Genomic DNA, 16,688 nt, shown 5'->3' on the forward strand with positions numbered 1-16,688 from the left:
GCTGACATATTGGAGCATATTAAAAACAAGCAGTTAAGCTAATCCCCAGTAATAACTGACAATAGTTTAATGTGCTACCCCTGGAATGAATATTTGCATTTTAATGGAAGTTTCATGAAGATGCCCACCTCCAGGGAATCTTCTCCAGGAGCAAGGGATAGAGATCAGTCATGGATGAATCTGTACAAGTTATCACTTCTCAGATTACCTCATAATACATTACTTCCTGAGACTAGGAAAAGACTGGATTTTTAAGGGACCGCCCACAAATATCCAGGGCAACACAAATATCATTGATACATAGAGATATATGGATCCTTATTTCAATTCATATACATGTACTACCAGTTACTGTTATAGGATACAGTTTTTCACAATTTGGCTTTAGGGATATGCATGAGAAGCAAAGGGATTCTAATATGTGGCTGGAATTAATATACTATACTGGTGTGTTCCCCCAAATGCTAATCATCAGTAATTACTGATCAAATATAATTTGCCAGTACAATTTAGTATCTCCCCAGTATCAATGATGACCCATTTAAGTCAATTAGTTTTTACATAGAGGAATTTACTGAGAAGATATAAAAAAAATAGAAGTACAAACACAATCCTCTAAAACTGGGGCATTCTCTCCATCTCTACGCTTTTGCTTCCTGGGGAGTGCTGGTTGACCCTCACGTAAAGGGGTTGCTACAAAGTCTTTGCCCACCAATTTCTTTCCAAATGTGGCAAAAGCAATAGACAGAATCTCCATCTGCTTGCAGAACACAATGACTCAGTTACCTTAAGTTGAAGTCAATCAGTCCCTAGCTGGAGTTCCAACTGAAGAAGAGGTTTTGAATGCCATTAGACTCCTTTCAAGTGGTAAAGTACCTAGCGCTGATTCTATTCCAGCTGAGAGAGACAAGGTGGAGAGAAAGTCCATTGCTCATCCAAAAACTGACTGAAATTTTCCAGATTATTCGGCATGAAGAGATTATCTCCCAAGAATTCAATGATGCTTCCATTATCCATCTCTATAGAGGTAAAGGGAATAGACTGTCTTGTGACAATCGCAGGGGTATTTATTTTTCAGTCATTGTTGGTAAGATTCATGCCAGAGTCCTTCTCAATGGACTGATCCTTCATCTGGAAGCTGGTCACCTTCCTCAGAGCCAGTGTGGCTTCAGAAAGGGTAAAGGAACAGTGGATATGGTGTTTTCTGTCTAACAACTCCAAGGAAAAATGCAGGAACAGAACTCAGTATACCACATTTGTGGATCAGGATAAGGCCTTTGATATCATGTCTTGAGGGTTTATGGAAAATTATGTCAAAATTTGGAGAAAATTATCAGTATTGTACATCAATTTTATGACGGCGTGTTTGCCCATGGTTCTGAATAGTGGACAATGCTCTCCAGATTTCCCAGTCACCAATGGATTAAAAAAGAATGTGTCCTTGATCCCATAATTTTAGCATGATGTTTTCAGCCATGTTATCCAGTGCCTTCAATGAGGAAGAACTTGGTCTCAAAGTCAGCTGCGGCACTGATGGAAAATTCGTCAACTTGTAAAGGCTACAAGTCAAGACAAAAGAGGAGGGAGTGTTGGTGCAGGATCTTCTGTTTGCAGATGATTGTGTCTCAGGCGCAGCCTCTGAAGGTGATATGCAATAATGTATGGATTAATTCTCTGCTACTTGTCCTAATTTTGGTCTAACAAGAAAACCCGGGTGCTCCATCAGCCAGTACCACAACATCTATAGGTGGAACCAAATGAAGATGTTTTGATACTGTGGATAAGTTCACTTACCTTGGAAGTGTCCTTCCCAAGGAGGTACACATTAACAGTAAGGTTAACACTCCAATTGCCAGAAATAGCTCAGTATTTGGGAGGTTCCAAAAGTAAGTGTGAGAGAGAGAAGAGGTATTAGACTGACTACCAAACTGAAGGTCTACAGAGTCACTATGTTAACCTCATTGCTATATGCCCTTGAAACCTGGACACTCTACCAGAGCCATGTCAGGAAACTGAGTTGCTTCCATTTAAATTGCCTTAGGAATATTCTGAAGATCACCTGGCAGGAGAAAATAGCAGACACTGAGGTCCTTTCTTTAACTAAACTGCCCAGGAAGCCAACATCACTGTAGAGAGTGCAACTATGATGGGCTGGATAGGTTGTTAGAATGCTAGAGGTATGCTTGCCAAAACAAAATAAAATAAAAAAATTTTTATGGAGAACTCACACAGAGCAAGTGCTCACCAGGGGGGTCAATGTTATTCACTATATAAAGCTACTTTACAGACAAGGATGTTAACAATGCCATATCTGAAGAAGAAATTAGTGAAAAATCACTCACAGGGGAAGTCTTACAAAGAGATGCCAAGGCATCCTGAAAGGTCTCATGAAGAACTTTGGAACTGATTGTACAGCATGGGAGACACTGGCAGAGGACCATCTTGCCCTCATCAGTGAGGGTGCCACACACTATGAGGAAGGCAGAATTGAAGCAGCTCAAAGGAAACAGGACATCCATAAGTTTAAAGTAACAACCCCAGATGTTCAAATGAATTATTTGTGCCCAATCTGTGGTAGAACATTCTTAACTTGTATTGGTCTGATCAGCCACAGTTGGACACACTGTAATTTGTCTCAAATATAGTGACATCACTTTAGTCTTCTTTGATAATGAAGGATAAGTACCAACCAACCAGATGGGAAGGAAAATCTAACTCTATACTCTAAAGGCTGTATTAGGTTCTCTATTCCTTTCATGGTCATTCAGTCCTAAACTATCTTATATACCTACACTATGAATGTCAAAAGATATTTCTCTCTGAAAAATGGAAGCTTGAAATAAACTTAAATGGTTTCTGTTCTTTTCTCAAAACTGATTCAGATGAAAGTTCTGAAGTCTATGTCTGGTGTATATCCAGGTATATTTCTACACTGTTGACTAATAGAGAAAGAGAAAAGGGTAGATTGGATGAAAGAAAACAACACATCTAGACTTCTGGGGCAAAGCCAAGATGGTGGTATGAAGGTAACATTCTCCCCGAGCTTTTCCCTACCAAAGATAAATGAAGCTTCTTTTCTGACATTCAATCTACACCAAGAAAAATAGAAGATTCAAAGAGTTTTCAATAGTAGACATCCTGGAGGATTTTCAGTGAAAGTCTGTCTCTTAGGGGGCAAAGGGGAAGCAAAGTCCAGGAGGCAGGAGAGCTGGAAAGCCAGCAGGAGGTTCTTAGCCATAGAGCAATCCAGATCCCAACAGCTCAACAGCAGAGGTACAGACAGCTAGATAGCAAGCCCTCAGTGAGGGTCCCAATCACAAAGTCTTAAACCTGGGAACACTGGGGCAAAAGAGAGATTGGGTAGGGAACAAACCACTGCTAAGTAAGAACCTGGACATAAAGGGGGAAACAAAATGCTGCAAAGGCAAGGCCTTGGGTGCATGGGCAGTGTTTTGGCCAATGACAAGTCAGGGATCAAACCCCAGACCCAGCAAAAAAAAAAAAAAAAAAAAAGCTTGGGGCAATACTCCCTTTACCCCAGGAGCAGAGCTAAAACAAAACAAAGATGAGCAAAAAAAAGTTAAAAGAGTGTTCACTATGGAAAACTACTTAACAGACAAAGATGTTAACATAACAATTTCACATCTGAAGAAGAAATCAGTGAAAAATAACTCACAGGGAAAGTCTCAAAACAGTCTATGAATTGGACTCAAATACAAAAGTTCATTGAAGAGCTTAAAAATAATTTAAAAACCAAAGAAGAGAGGAGGAAGAAAAATGTACAAAAGGAATGAGAGTCATGCAGGAAAATTATGAAAAATTAACCAGAGAATTCAACACCTTTAAAAAATAAATACAAAAGATAATTGAAGAAAATAAAAGCTAGAATTGAATCAATAGGAACAAATGAATCTATAAGACTACAAGACTCCGTTAAACAAAATAAAAAGGCTGAAAAAACTGAATAAAATTTGAAGTACCTCTTAGGGGAAACAAATGACCTGAAAAATAGATTCAGAAGAGACAATCTACAAATCATTGGACTACTCTAAAGCCTAGATCAGAAAAAGAACTTGGAAACTATCATGCAGAAATTATAAAGGAAAACTGTTTAAATATGACAGAAGAAGACAATTAGAACCAATGAAAAATATACAACCCCTCTGGGAAGTTACCACAGGATAAAAACTCCAAGGACTATTATAGTCAAATTCCAGAACTCTCAAATAAAGGAGTGAAGAAAACACTTTAAATAGAAGAGAAAAACAATCAGACTCAAACAGAAACATTCAGCCTCAACACTGAATGACTCAAAGACCTAGAATACCATATATCAGAGGGCAAAGGACCTGGGATTACAACAAAGAATTTACTACCTTTCAAAATTCAACATATACTGTCAGGGAAATGATGGCCAAAAACTAGAACTGAACAGAGAATCCAGTCACCAAATAAACAACTCAAGAATTGCATAAAAAGGTAAACAAAAAGGGGAAAAATAAAACAAAACAAATGTTGGTCAGGACCATCAAATTCTATACAATCCTAAAAGGGAAGATATATTACTTCTAGTTCATAAGAACTTTACTTCTCTTTGAATTATTAAAGGGTTGAATATGTTTGAAGACATTGGACTTAAAGCATATGGGTATATTTGGGTCTTCTTTCTGTATTGAAAAGGTACAAGATGATAGTACCATGTTGAGACAAAAAGCCCTGATGAAAAGCAGGATGTTAGCTTTAAAGTTAAGTGTCTAAGTATCCTCTGACCCACTTTAACTCTGCTGTGTTAGCAAAGCTTAGCACTTACTCAGGTGAGGGCGTCTTAAACTGGGCAATCCTGAGTCTCCCATAATTTACAATCATTTGTAAATTTTTCAAGTGAGGCCTCCTAGTACTTGGAGTCCTTTAAGGTTCTTGGAGTTAATTATGTCAGGGTTTGAGTTAATCTTTATTTCACTTAACAAGGAATTAAGTACCCTCAGTGAGGAGGGAAGGTAAAGTATGACAGAAAATGGACCTGGGAGAGGGGTACAAATAGTTCAAGGAAGACTGTGTGTCCCAGAAGGGTACTTGAACAGGGGGTAAGGTAAAAAAATGATTATAATTATAATTTGATGTAATTTGAGACAATGCTTCTTATCAAGCAATCTGTGAGGGTACTTTATAATAAGGTGAGTTTATCAAGCAAACTGTCATTGATATACCTGATTAATAGTACTTGAGAGATAAATAATAGCTGTGAAGAGGCACAAAGATTTATAATGTTAGAGAGAAAGAAGGTAGAATTTGAGCACTGAGTAAATTCTATTCAATATATTTGGCCCAGAGAGGGAAGAAGACGTATTTCCATTTAGGTTTAAAAAGCTATCTAATTGCCAGGTAAAAGGTCTGGGAAAGGGAAAGATAAGGGAAAAGGGGACTGATAAATGGGAAGGCAAAGATATAAATGAAAATAAACTGAAAGTTAAATTTTAAAAGAAAAGTTAAAGGGGAAAGGGGGTGAGGAGGAATAAGAGGAAAGAGAAAAGATAGCACAGATGGAAAGAGAATTAGTAATGTTACTTATAAATGTGAATGGGATGAACTGTCCCATAAAATGGAATCAGATAGTAGAATGGATTAAAAACCAGAATCCTCCAATATGTTTGCTTACAAGAAACACATCTGAAGCAGAGCGATACTCGCAGAGTAAAGCTAAAAGGATGGAGAAAACTATATTATGGCCTGGCTAAAGTAAAAAAAAAAGTCAGGGGTAGTGGTTCTGTTCTCAGATAAAGTAAAAGCAAAATTTGCTCTCATTTAAAGGGATAAGGAATGAAACTATATCTTCTTAAAAAGCACCACTGGTAATGAATATTATCAATATTACCAATTTATTACCAATGAATACTAAATGTGTATGCACCTATTTGTATAGCATCCAAATTCCTATTTTACCCAACTAGAAAAAATAGTAACAAAATTCAGCTGGAACAACAAAAGGGCAAGAATAGCAAGGAAACTGCTGAAAAAAAATCTAAAGGATGGTGGACTAGCTCTACCAGTTACAGGATCTGATGTTGAGTGAAGGGAGTAGAACCAAGAGAACGATGTACATATTAACAACATTGTGAAATGATCAACCTTGATGGAAGCAGCTCCTCTCAGTAGTTCAGAGAGCTAAGACAACCATGTTAGACTGGCTATAGGCAATATTATCTCCATCCAAAGGAAGAAAAATAAAACAAAACAAAACCAAAACCAAAAAAAAGCAACCCTTTACAATCTGATGAACACTTTATAAAAAATTCGCTCTTATGTAGCACTTTCCCTCAATCCTAATTCCTCAGACTGAAAATGACTAATCTATAAGCATGTTTATCAAAAATATGTATATACAGTGTTAACCTGAGGGTTTGAAGCTGAGGGGAGGGTAGAAGGAAATTTTGTAACTTAAAAATATACATTTGCATATGGATGAATATTAGAAAGAAATAAAATAGATGAACTTTTTGAAAAAAAAACACCTTTTTTCCTAATATAAGTGAAGTGAAGGAATTGGTCTCACTGATCTTGAATGGCTTAAGTAGATGATAATGATGATGATGGCTAGTATTTATATAGCACTGCAATGTGGTAAGTACTGTGCTATGTGCTTTACAAAAATCTCATTTGATCCTTATAACAACTAAAGGCAGTAGACCCTATTATCGTCATCTTTGTTTTACAGTTGGGAAAATGGTGGCAGGGAGAATTAAAGACCTACCTGAGGTCAAGCATCTATTAAGTGGGAGGCTAGATTTGAACTCACTTTTTTAAGTATAGGTCCAGAACACTATCCATTGTACCACCTAACTGCCTCAATTTATTGAATGTTTCCTTTGGGCTATAGCTTCTGAATCCAAAATAATGAAACCATAAACCTTGTAATACCACAGTTAGCATGATCTGTCCATCAAGAATATAGTTTGCAAGAAAAATGCCAGTTCTCTGTCAACTCTTTAGGGAGTTAACTATTCTACCTATGGTTAAGTGACCCTGGATAGATCTTTATTACATTTCCTTACATTAAAGTCCAGTGAGCCTTTCCTTTCTCTTCAAAAAATTAAGTCAACACATAAACCCTAGAAATTATGTAACCTTCTGAAAATTTCGCTAAGCAATATTCCAGCCATTACAAGTTTCCCCCAGGCATATTCTACACTGCCTGAGGCTTATGGCATCCAACAACTGCCACAAATGCCCTGAAAATGGAGCTGAGTGGTATTAAAGTCCAGTTGCCTAATTTTTTTTCACAAATTCAGAGTCACAAATTTTCTACCAAAGTGGCATGTCAGATGAAAGTTGAAATGACCAAACAAAGATTTGAGCTCCTGAGCAACATATTCATTTATTAAGTAATGTATGCCAATTGCTCAAGAAAGCAAGACCATTTTACCTTCCTGGCTTTGACATTGGATTTCAGATACAGTGGGAGACAGATTTTATACATTAAAAACAATAAGGTCAATTATTTAAAAGGAACCAATTAACCATAATACAACATTAGGTAATTTGATTTCTAATTGGAGGAAAGATTGGAGACTTCCTATTTTGGGAGGGGGAGAGGGAACTGATACAATTCCCTAAAATTAGAAAGGCAGATGTCCCACTTACCCCACATGTCTGTATATGATGAAAGTTATATAGAAACAATAATTAATTGATTGGTATGGGGTCAGTTTTCAAATAAAACATATCGACTGCATGAGATGTAAAATTGTAAGAAAACTTCTTGCATCAATAGCTGGATCTGATGGAGTTTCTGGTCAGTATATATTCTAAATCCTTAGTTAAGGGTCTCTCTAAGCAGCAGGAAAAGGTGCTTCCCAGTCACTCAAGGCTAGATTCAAACAATGGAATAGTTCTCTTATGAATCTCACCATTGAAAAAAAATTTTTCTCACAAATCAGAAATTGAACTAGACCCATTAATGAATAGAAAAGGAACTAAGGTAGCACCAGAATAGAGTCATAAGATAGAATCGATATGGTCCCTTACTTGTTATTCCAATCCCTCAATTCCCTCAGGGGCTACCAGTCAGTCCTGATAAATATATATTACTCTAAGACCTTGAATGTGTCCATAGAATCAAAAGTCCTGAAAGCTTGAAGGAACTTAAGATGATCACCTGTCCGAGTTAAATACATCAAGATTTTAGACATAAAACACCTGAAGTCCAGACAAGTGAAATGACTATGTATGCAGGGCACAATAATACAGGCTACGTGGGTCCCAGATCAAGGATTTTTTCCCTAATTGAATTAATTCATTAAATATCTATTAAGCTGCTACTATAAGCAAGGTACTATTAGGTACTAAGGGTACAAAAATAAGAGTAGATTGATAGATAAATATATGATATAGAAATCTTAATTTATATTTGTATATCAAGTTGTATATATATAAATTAACTATTATTAAATATATTTCTATATCATTTATAACCCATTATATATAAATATATTACATTAAAACATATAATTTTATCTACACTATATAGAGATAGATATAGACAGACAGACAGACAGAGGCAGAGAGGGAAGGTTATAATCTGATGAGATATGAAAGCCTGAACTAAGTTATTGACAATGGAAAAGAGTGAAGCACAAGATCAACATATTCTAGATAGATAATTCTAGGTCACTAAAGATAGAACTTAGCAACTGACCAGGGATACTAGATATGTATGTATGGAGGGGAGGAAGGTACGGGAAAGAAAAAAGGTCAATAATGATTGGGGTTATGAAGCTAAATGAAGGAGGATGCCACCTATATGGATAGATTTAATTCAATAAGAGATATAAGCTTCAAAGGGAAATTAAGAAAGTGTCTCAACAAAGAGGTTAAGGTATTGAAAAGAATACTTTAAAGGAGACCATAGTTAATGAACTGTGCTAAAATGGCAAATAATGATAGAGATGGAAAAATTTATTTAGAGAGGCAAGGGAAAAAGAGAAAGAGCAGTATAGTCACTCTGGCTTTCTAGCCATTCAAACATCTAAACTATTTTTTCTTGATGTGGCTACTTGACCCTCTCTTATAGATTTGTATTCAACTCATTTATTGGAACCAATCATGTTCCTAGGCTAATAGGTTAGGTACTCAAAATCAAGTCAGTTTTGTTTAATAATCAACTAGAATCTTGTTTGGTTTTTTGAGACTAAACTCCCATTTCATAGCCTATAGGTTGCAGTAATTGAGGTCCAATTTTGACTCTATGTGCCAGCCTCTGACTTGGTTCCCTGACTAATACTCAGTGGCTGGAGCTCTTCCTTGCCTTCCTTTAAATCTTCCATGCACAGGGTTCTAGCATCCTAACCCCTAACAATTCTTTTTGAATTGTTGCTATGTATTTAAAATGTGGCCTCTCAATCCCAAGTATTTCCCATTTCCATTATCTCCAATATTTCTTAATGAGTCCATATTCTAGGTCCAAGCTGCAAGATTTCTGACCATTTCTCCCAATTATGTAGGCCCCAACATGATCACTTCCTGTTTTCTGAACTCAACATCCTTTCTCCCATTTATATGCCTTTATACAATTTGTCCATCATTCATCAAATATGCCTTCCTTTTCCTGACCTATAACCAACTTTATCTTTCTTCAAAGCTCACCCCTACATAGCATTTCTTGAGATTCTCATAGCCATTAGACTTTTCTCCCTCTTTAAATCATTGTTTACTCATCTGCTTATGTGTTTAATTTGTCCCCCAGTAAAATGTAAACCCCCTGAGGACAGGTAAGTTAATTTTTGTCTTTGTATGGTCAACTTTTAACACAGCAACGTGAAAATATTGCATACTTATTAGATGGTTGTTGAATGAATGTGTGAATGAATAAATGGTCAAGTAAGGTACTACTCAAATGTTGTCTGGCTAATGTATGTGATTAAAAAGTTGACATACCTGTCTCAATCCTTACCATAGTTCTGTGTTAGAGAATATAACATTAGAGTATATCCACCCACAATTACTAATCTAGAAACCTGTAGTCTAGAGATGTCAGGCATAAAACCTATGGTCTGAGTTGCCACAACAACAGTCCTCAAGGCCTATTAATGTGGCCCTCATGACATTTGTTATTATGCTTATTGATGGTGTAGATTAAATTGTATTCATGAATGGGTATTGAATTTTGTGCGTGGCCCTTGACCAGTTTTTGTTAGACAATGTAGCCCAGAGGAACTAAAAGATTGTATACCCCAGGGTAGCTGCCATTCCTATTTGAATTTGACACCATAGTGATAGAGAAATCCCCATATTGTGCCTGCCTGCTATCTTGGTCATTATTTCAGAACTAAGGTTCTCATTTTATAGTCTACTTATTTATAGAGTTAGCTGGCTCTCTCTTTTTTGAGAATTATAGCATATTAGCATAATGATTGGGGGAAGGGGACAAAAAAGGAGATTTAAATCTATTTTCCTTTCAAAAGATGCCCTCTTTTGTAAAATGTTTACTCAAAAGCGTTTCCTGTTTTTGTCAAGCAGTTACTCAACTCCCACCTTGCTTGATATATGGGGTATAGTTCTGACTAAGAGATACAGGAAAGGAGAACCTAAGAAAGGCTCGGAAATGTGCATGAAAAAGAAAACACAAATGATCCCCATTGTGAGCAAGCATTTCTGCAACACATTGCAAGCCATCTGTGGGGATGATCCTGCAGGCCTTGTGGAGGCACTTCCCTAGAGCTTCTATATATGTAAGACTTATAAGATGGAAACTTTAACAAGGAGAAATCAAGCTGATCCAAAACTAAATAAATTTTAAAAAGCTATCAATGTTTCATCTTCCAGGAAAACCCTTCATTCCTTCTTCATTGTAGTTCAGAGGTGATCATGGATCCTCAATGGCTAAAGCAGTTTCTGCCTAGCCAGAATGAATTTAAGAATGGGCAAAGAAATGAATTATGTACCTATTATCTAAAGAGGCGCTTAGATTTTGACAATCTTGTCACAAAGTGGGGTTTATGAAATTTTTTTGTAGTAACTCTCAAAGAGGTACAAAGGAAAAAAGGAGGAAGGAAGGAAAGGAGAGAGGAAAAAAAGTAAGGCAAATAAAAACATATAATAAGAGAGAAAATGAGAAGAGAGAAAGAAGAAAGGAAGGAAGGAAGGAAGGAAGGAAGGAAGGAAGGAAGGAAGGAAGGAAGGAAGGAAGATAGAGGATAAGAATGAAAGAAAATGAAAGAAAGATAGAAAGGAAGGGAGAGTGATTGCAGGAGAGAGGGAAAAAAAGGATAAAGATAGGTCACAGAGAAGCTAGGAAGTTCTCAGAGCTTTTTCCAATTTCCCTCTGCAACAACTATAAATTAAGCCTCTTACCAAATGCTAAAGTGACAGAGACTTCAAAAAGATAGTGAAAAAATATATATTTTTAGTTCAAGGTATGTTGGAGGAACTTCAGGAAAGGTCTGTTTCACATGGATAAAAATGGTGTGCAGTCCATCATAGTCAGGGGAACTGGGAAGCCTGCAAAAGGCTCTGCACCACAGTACAGTTAATAAACAAGGCATCTGGATCCTGAGTCAGTAGGTCTGTGGTACAGTAGTCCAGCAATGAAATCTATAGCCCAAGTGTGGAATATATACTGTGAACCCTAGAACACCATTGCAACAAGTGGTACTAGATCAAGCTACCCCAAAGTAGGGATCAAATCACAAGCTTCTGAGATCTCAGTGTGAAAAGCAAGGAACCAGTCAGCTTCTCCCCCACCCCAGCACAAAAAAACCTGGGAGTGCAATCCCTCTGTCCCAAGAGCAGAGATCAGTTTTCAAAATAAGCAAAAAAAATCAAAAAGAACCTTGATCATTGAAAGTACTTTGGTTTCAGAGAAGAACAAAATGCCATCTCAGAAGAGAAAAGCAGCAACAAAATGCCTACATGTCAAGGGAATTATGAATTGGTCTCAGATCCAAAATGTCCTCTTTGAAGAGTTCACAAAGAATTTTAAAAATCAAATAAGAGAGGAAGAAAAGAAATTGAGAAAAGAAATGAGAGTCATACAGGAGAATTAAGAATTGGAAAAGTAAACAATAACTGACTGAAGAAAACAATACCTTTAAATGTAGACTTGACAATATGGAAAAAACTTTCAAGAGTAGTATTGATCAATTGGAAAAGAAGATAAAAATATATATAATAAGAAATATAATGAGAGAAGAGAGAAAGAAGAAAGGAATTGAAGCTAATTGAAGAAAATAAATCCTTTAAAATTAGAATTAGCAAGTGAAAACTAATAACACAATGAGACACCAGGGATTCATCAAATGAAACCCAAAGAATGAGGGGGAAAAAAGAAGAAAATGTAAAATATGTTTTAGGAAAAATGATTAAACTAGAAAATAGATCCAGGAGAGATAATTTACAAATTACTGTAAATATTTGAAAACCATGTTCAATAAAACAGCTGACACAATATCGTTCAAGAAATTATCAAGGAAAACTGCTCTAACATCCTAGAACAAGAGGGTAAAATAGCCCTTGAAATAATCCTCAGACTACCTCCTGAAAGAGATCCTAAAATAAATGAAGAAATACTGAAGTCAAATTTTAGAATTATTAACTAAAAGAAAAAAATACTGAGAGTAAGTAAAAAAGAAACAATTAAAATATCGAGAAACCACTGTCAGGATTACACAGGATTTATCAGCTTCAGCATTTAAAGACTGGAGGACCTAAAATATAATATTCTAGAGGGAAAGGAGTGTGGATTACAAACAAAAAACAATCACCCTGCAGAATTCAGCATACTCTTTCAGTGGAAAAGAAGACATTCAATGAAGGAGAGATTTTCAAATTTAACTGATAAAAAGACAACAGAAAATGTTATCTTCAAATACAAGGTTCAACAGATGCACAAAATGGCAAACAAAAAAAGAAAAAATGCTAATCAGTAAGACTAAACTATATACATTCCTACATGTAACTCTTGGGAACAGTATTTCTATTAGAATACTTAAAAGGAACATACTGAGACAGAGTGGGGTAGTATCAGTTGATTACAATGTGTTGATACTTTTAACTCAAGAATTATATTTCTATTAGAATAGTTGAAAAGAGTGTCCTTAGACAGAAGATGTGCATAAGACAGATAAAAAATAATCAAAATGAAGAAAGGATTATACTAGGAGAGGAAGGAGGAAGCAGAAGAAGGTAAATAACATCAGATGAAGAGGCACAAAGGACCATTATTAGTAGAAGGAAAGAAGGGGGAGTGTGAACATTGAGTGAATCTTACTATCAATAAATTTAGCTCAAATATGGAATGACATACATTTCTAATTGGCTTAAGAAATTTACCTGTCCATTTGGGAAAGTAGGAGGGGAAAGGAAAAAGGAAGGGGGAGGTAGAGGCTGGAAGAAGAAAGGGGGGGGGAGTAGAAGAAGAATGGGGGAAAAAGGGAAAGGAACAGAAAGAAGGGAAGGCAGATTGAAGGAGACAGTAGCCAGAAGTAAAACACTAGTGAGGGATAGAAATTCCCTTCCAGAAGTATCCTAAGTGGACTTTACTTGAGACAGGGGAGAGGCAATATGGACAAATTTATAGTAAACAGTATTTCAAGGCCTAGCAACAAGACAAGAACTTACTTGGATCAGATTCAAAATGTGTGCCTGTGACATGGTAGATTTCTGCTCAGAACGGGTTATCTGCAAGCAATAAAGAGGCTTAACAAGTCTGATGTTCCTCAAATAATATTCGAGTTTCTTCCCAGGCACACACTCAAAAGAAATCTATAACCATAAAGCAATTCTTATTGAACAACCACAGAAGTTACAGTCAGCAATTGTAATTTTTTTCTACATCAAGACCACCAAATAGCATTCTAAACAATGGACAATCTCAGACACCAATATCTGCAACTGCTCCTGGAAAGAGACACCAAGAAAAACGAGGAAATAAAATAAGACATCCTTTGGGACAAGTAAAGTTTGGAAGTGTTTACTTGGCATGAGAGAAGCAAAACAAGCTTATCCTGGCAATTTTGAGTGCTCTGTAAGGCCCAACTGGAAAAGGCAGAAGTTGAATATCAGTTGAGGTGAGAAGTAGAAATATATTCTCATCTTAGACATCCTAATATTCTGAAATCATATGGTTATTTTCATGCTATTACAAGAGTTTACCTACTTAAAGAATATGCACCTCAATGGAAGAAATCCATGGAGATCTTCAGAAGCTTTCAAAGTTTAATGAACAAAGAATGATTATGTATATTATAGAACTGGCAGATGCCTTGTCATCCTTAAGCTCAAACATCAACAATGGGTGATTCTTAGAGTTATTAAGTCAGAGAACTTACTAATTGGATGAGATGGAAAACTAAAGATTGCAGATTTGGGTTTGTCAGTTCATGCTCCAACACTTTAGGATGACAACTCTTTGTTGCACTCTTGACTCTCTCCTTCCTGAGATGATTTAAGGCAGAATGCATGAGGAAAAGGGCAATCTATAGTCATGGAGTGGTGTGATATGAATTTCTAGGTACAAATCCTCTTCCTTTTGAGTCAGAAATATATAAAAAAAAAACCTTATAGAAGCAGCATTTCAAAATGTGAATATAAATTCCCTGTGTAATAGAAGAGACTAGGATCTCATTTCAAGACTTTTGAAGCATAAGGCTGATACCAAAAGAGCTCCTTAAACATCCTTGGTAAGTAGCAAATTCTACAAAATCACCTGAAAAAGCAAAGAATTCAACAATACAGAAATCTAAAGATTCTGACCTTCTAGGAAATGTGAAACGAAGTTATTATGATCCCCGTACGAGAATGTGGGATATAGTTTTGGAAAAGTGCTTTCATCTTGGATTGTTGAAAGGGCGGGGGAATAACTTGAATGGTCAAGACATTCGCTTCCACTACTTGCAGTCTTCTGTTCTGTTAAGTGAGAAAACTCAACCACACTGAGGGGTCATTCTGAAGTACTGAAGGAATAAAAGTTGCTGTTGCTAGATGCCTCTGTCCTCTGAGTCAAGCAGACACAGAAGAGCTGCCAAAGAGCTTGGATTTTTTTTAGGTTTTTTTTTTTGCAAGGCAATGGGGTTAAGTGACTTGACCAAGATCACATTTGAACTCAGGTCCTCCTGACTCCACTGCACCACCCAGCTGACCCCAGAACACTGATTTTGCTGAGAAAGCTGGACTACAGTTATCTTCATCCTTGTTCTCCCACCAGACCCTTCTTATCTATTTTATCAAAGCTTCTGAAGATCTCCATAGATTTCTTCCATTGAGTTGCATGTTCTATAATTAGGTAAACTCTTGTAATAGCATGAAAATAACCATATGATTTCAGAATATTAGGATGCCAAAGATGAGACAATAATAGGATGCCTAAGAAATGACCCCAAAGGGTTGGGGGGGGTGAGTGGCACAATTATCCTTATTACAGTAATGCTCCTTTCTCAGCTACCTTTATGAAGGTTCCATCTGAGGGCTGGGCTTTTAGGAAAGGGTCTCACTGCAGAAGGCCTATGCTCTATTCAGACTGGACCTGGAGGAAGAAAGAAGACCTGTGTTCTCCTCAGTCATATGTGGAGGGAGACAGAGGAGAGCCTCATAGGAGGAGCAGGCCCTGTGACTTTGTCCTTTAGAGCCCAGAGCCATGACTTCCCAGTAACCCCAGTATCACTGTGTTCTATTTATTTGGCAGATGAAGCTCCCACCGTGAGGTGTGAATCTGAACAAAACAGGTCAAGCTCTATGAACCCTGGTTGTCTTTTCTACACTGCTGAATGCTGACTGTCCCACCAATTTATTAAAGAAAGACTTGTTTAAAAATTAGCCAAAAAGGGGGTGGCTTAGTCCCATTGCCTTGCAGAAACCTAAAAAAGAAATAAAAAAAATAAAAATCAGTCAACAAAACTAAAACAGAACAAAAACACACTAGGGAGGAGGAATAGGGTAAAAGGAGAGAATAATGCCAACTGGGGGAAGACAGGATGGAGAGTAATGAGACACAGAGGAAATGTCAAAGGTTGGAGCAGGACATGAAGCAGTCCTGATCTCAGTCAATGCAGAATCTATAAAATAGATAAAAATAGAGAGCACCAGCCCTGGAGTCAGGAGAACCTGAGTTCAATCCTGGCCTTAGACACCTAATAATTAGTTAGCTGTGTGGCCTTGGGCTAGCCTCTTAATCCCATAGCCTTACAAACAAAAAAGGATAAGGAAGGAAACTTCCTCTTAAATGTAGTAATGTCACCTTTTAGTACCTATGTACCATATGGGATTGCATTCATATTCTTAGAGGAAAAGCTAAATGAGTTATAAGAAGACAGCAAAATTATACCAGTCAAGACCTAAACCTCCCTAATAATTAGATAATTTTAGCCACAAAATAAGTGCGAAGGAAGTTGAGGAGAGGAATAGAATCTTAGAAAAGTTAGATATGATAAAATTAAGGAGAAAATTGAATGGGGATAGAAATACATCTTTTCTTGGTGGAAAATGGAATTTACAAAATAATTGGCATTGAATTAGAGTTATTATAATGTTACAAGAAAATGAAGAAAAGCAGAAATATTACACGTATACTTTTCAGATAATGGTGCAATAAAAATCACAGTCAATAAAGGGTCATGGAGAGATAGACCTAAAATTAAATATAAACTAAGTAGCCTAATTTTAAAGAATTGGTGGATTAAACAACAAATCACAGAAATAAT

The 16,688-nt window shown here is 36.6% G+C and overlaps 1 pseudogene; it reads left to right on the plus strand.

The window, feature by feature from the left end:
* LOC141496573 (aurora kinase A-like) overlaps window positions 1-14,928 on the plus strand; it is a 39,090-nt pseudogene extending 24,162 nt beyond the window's left edge.
* The last annotated feature ends 1,760 nt before the right edge of the window (window positions 14,929-16,688 follow it).

Source organism: Macrotis lagotis, chromosome 8 (assembly GCF_037893015.1).
Source record: "Macrotis lagotis isolate mMagLag1 chromosome 8, bilby.v1.9.chrom.fasta, whole genome shotgun sequence".
NCBI lineage: Eukaryota > Metazoa > Chordata > Mammalia > Peramelemorphia > Peramelidae > Macrotis > Macrotis lagotis.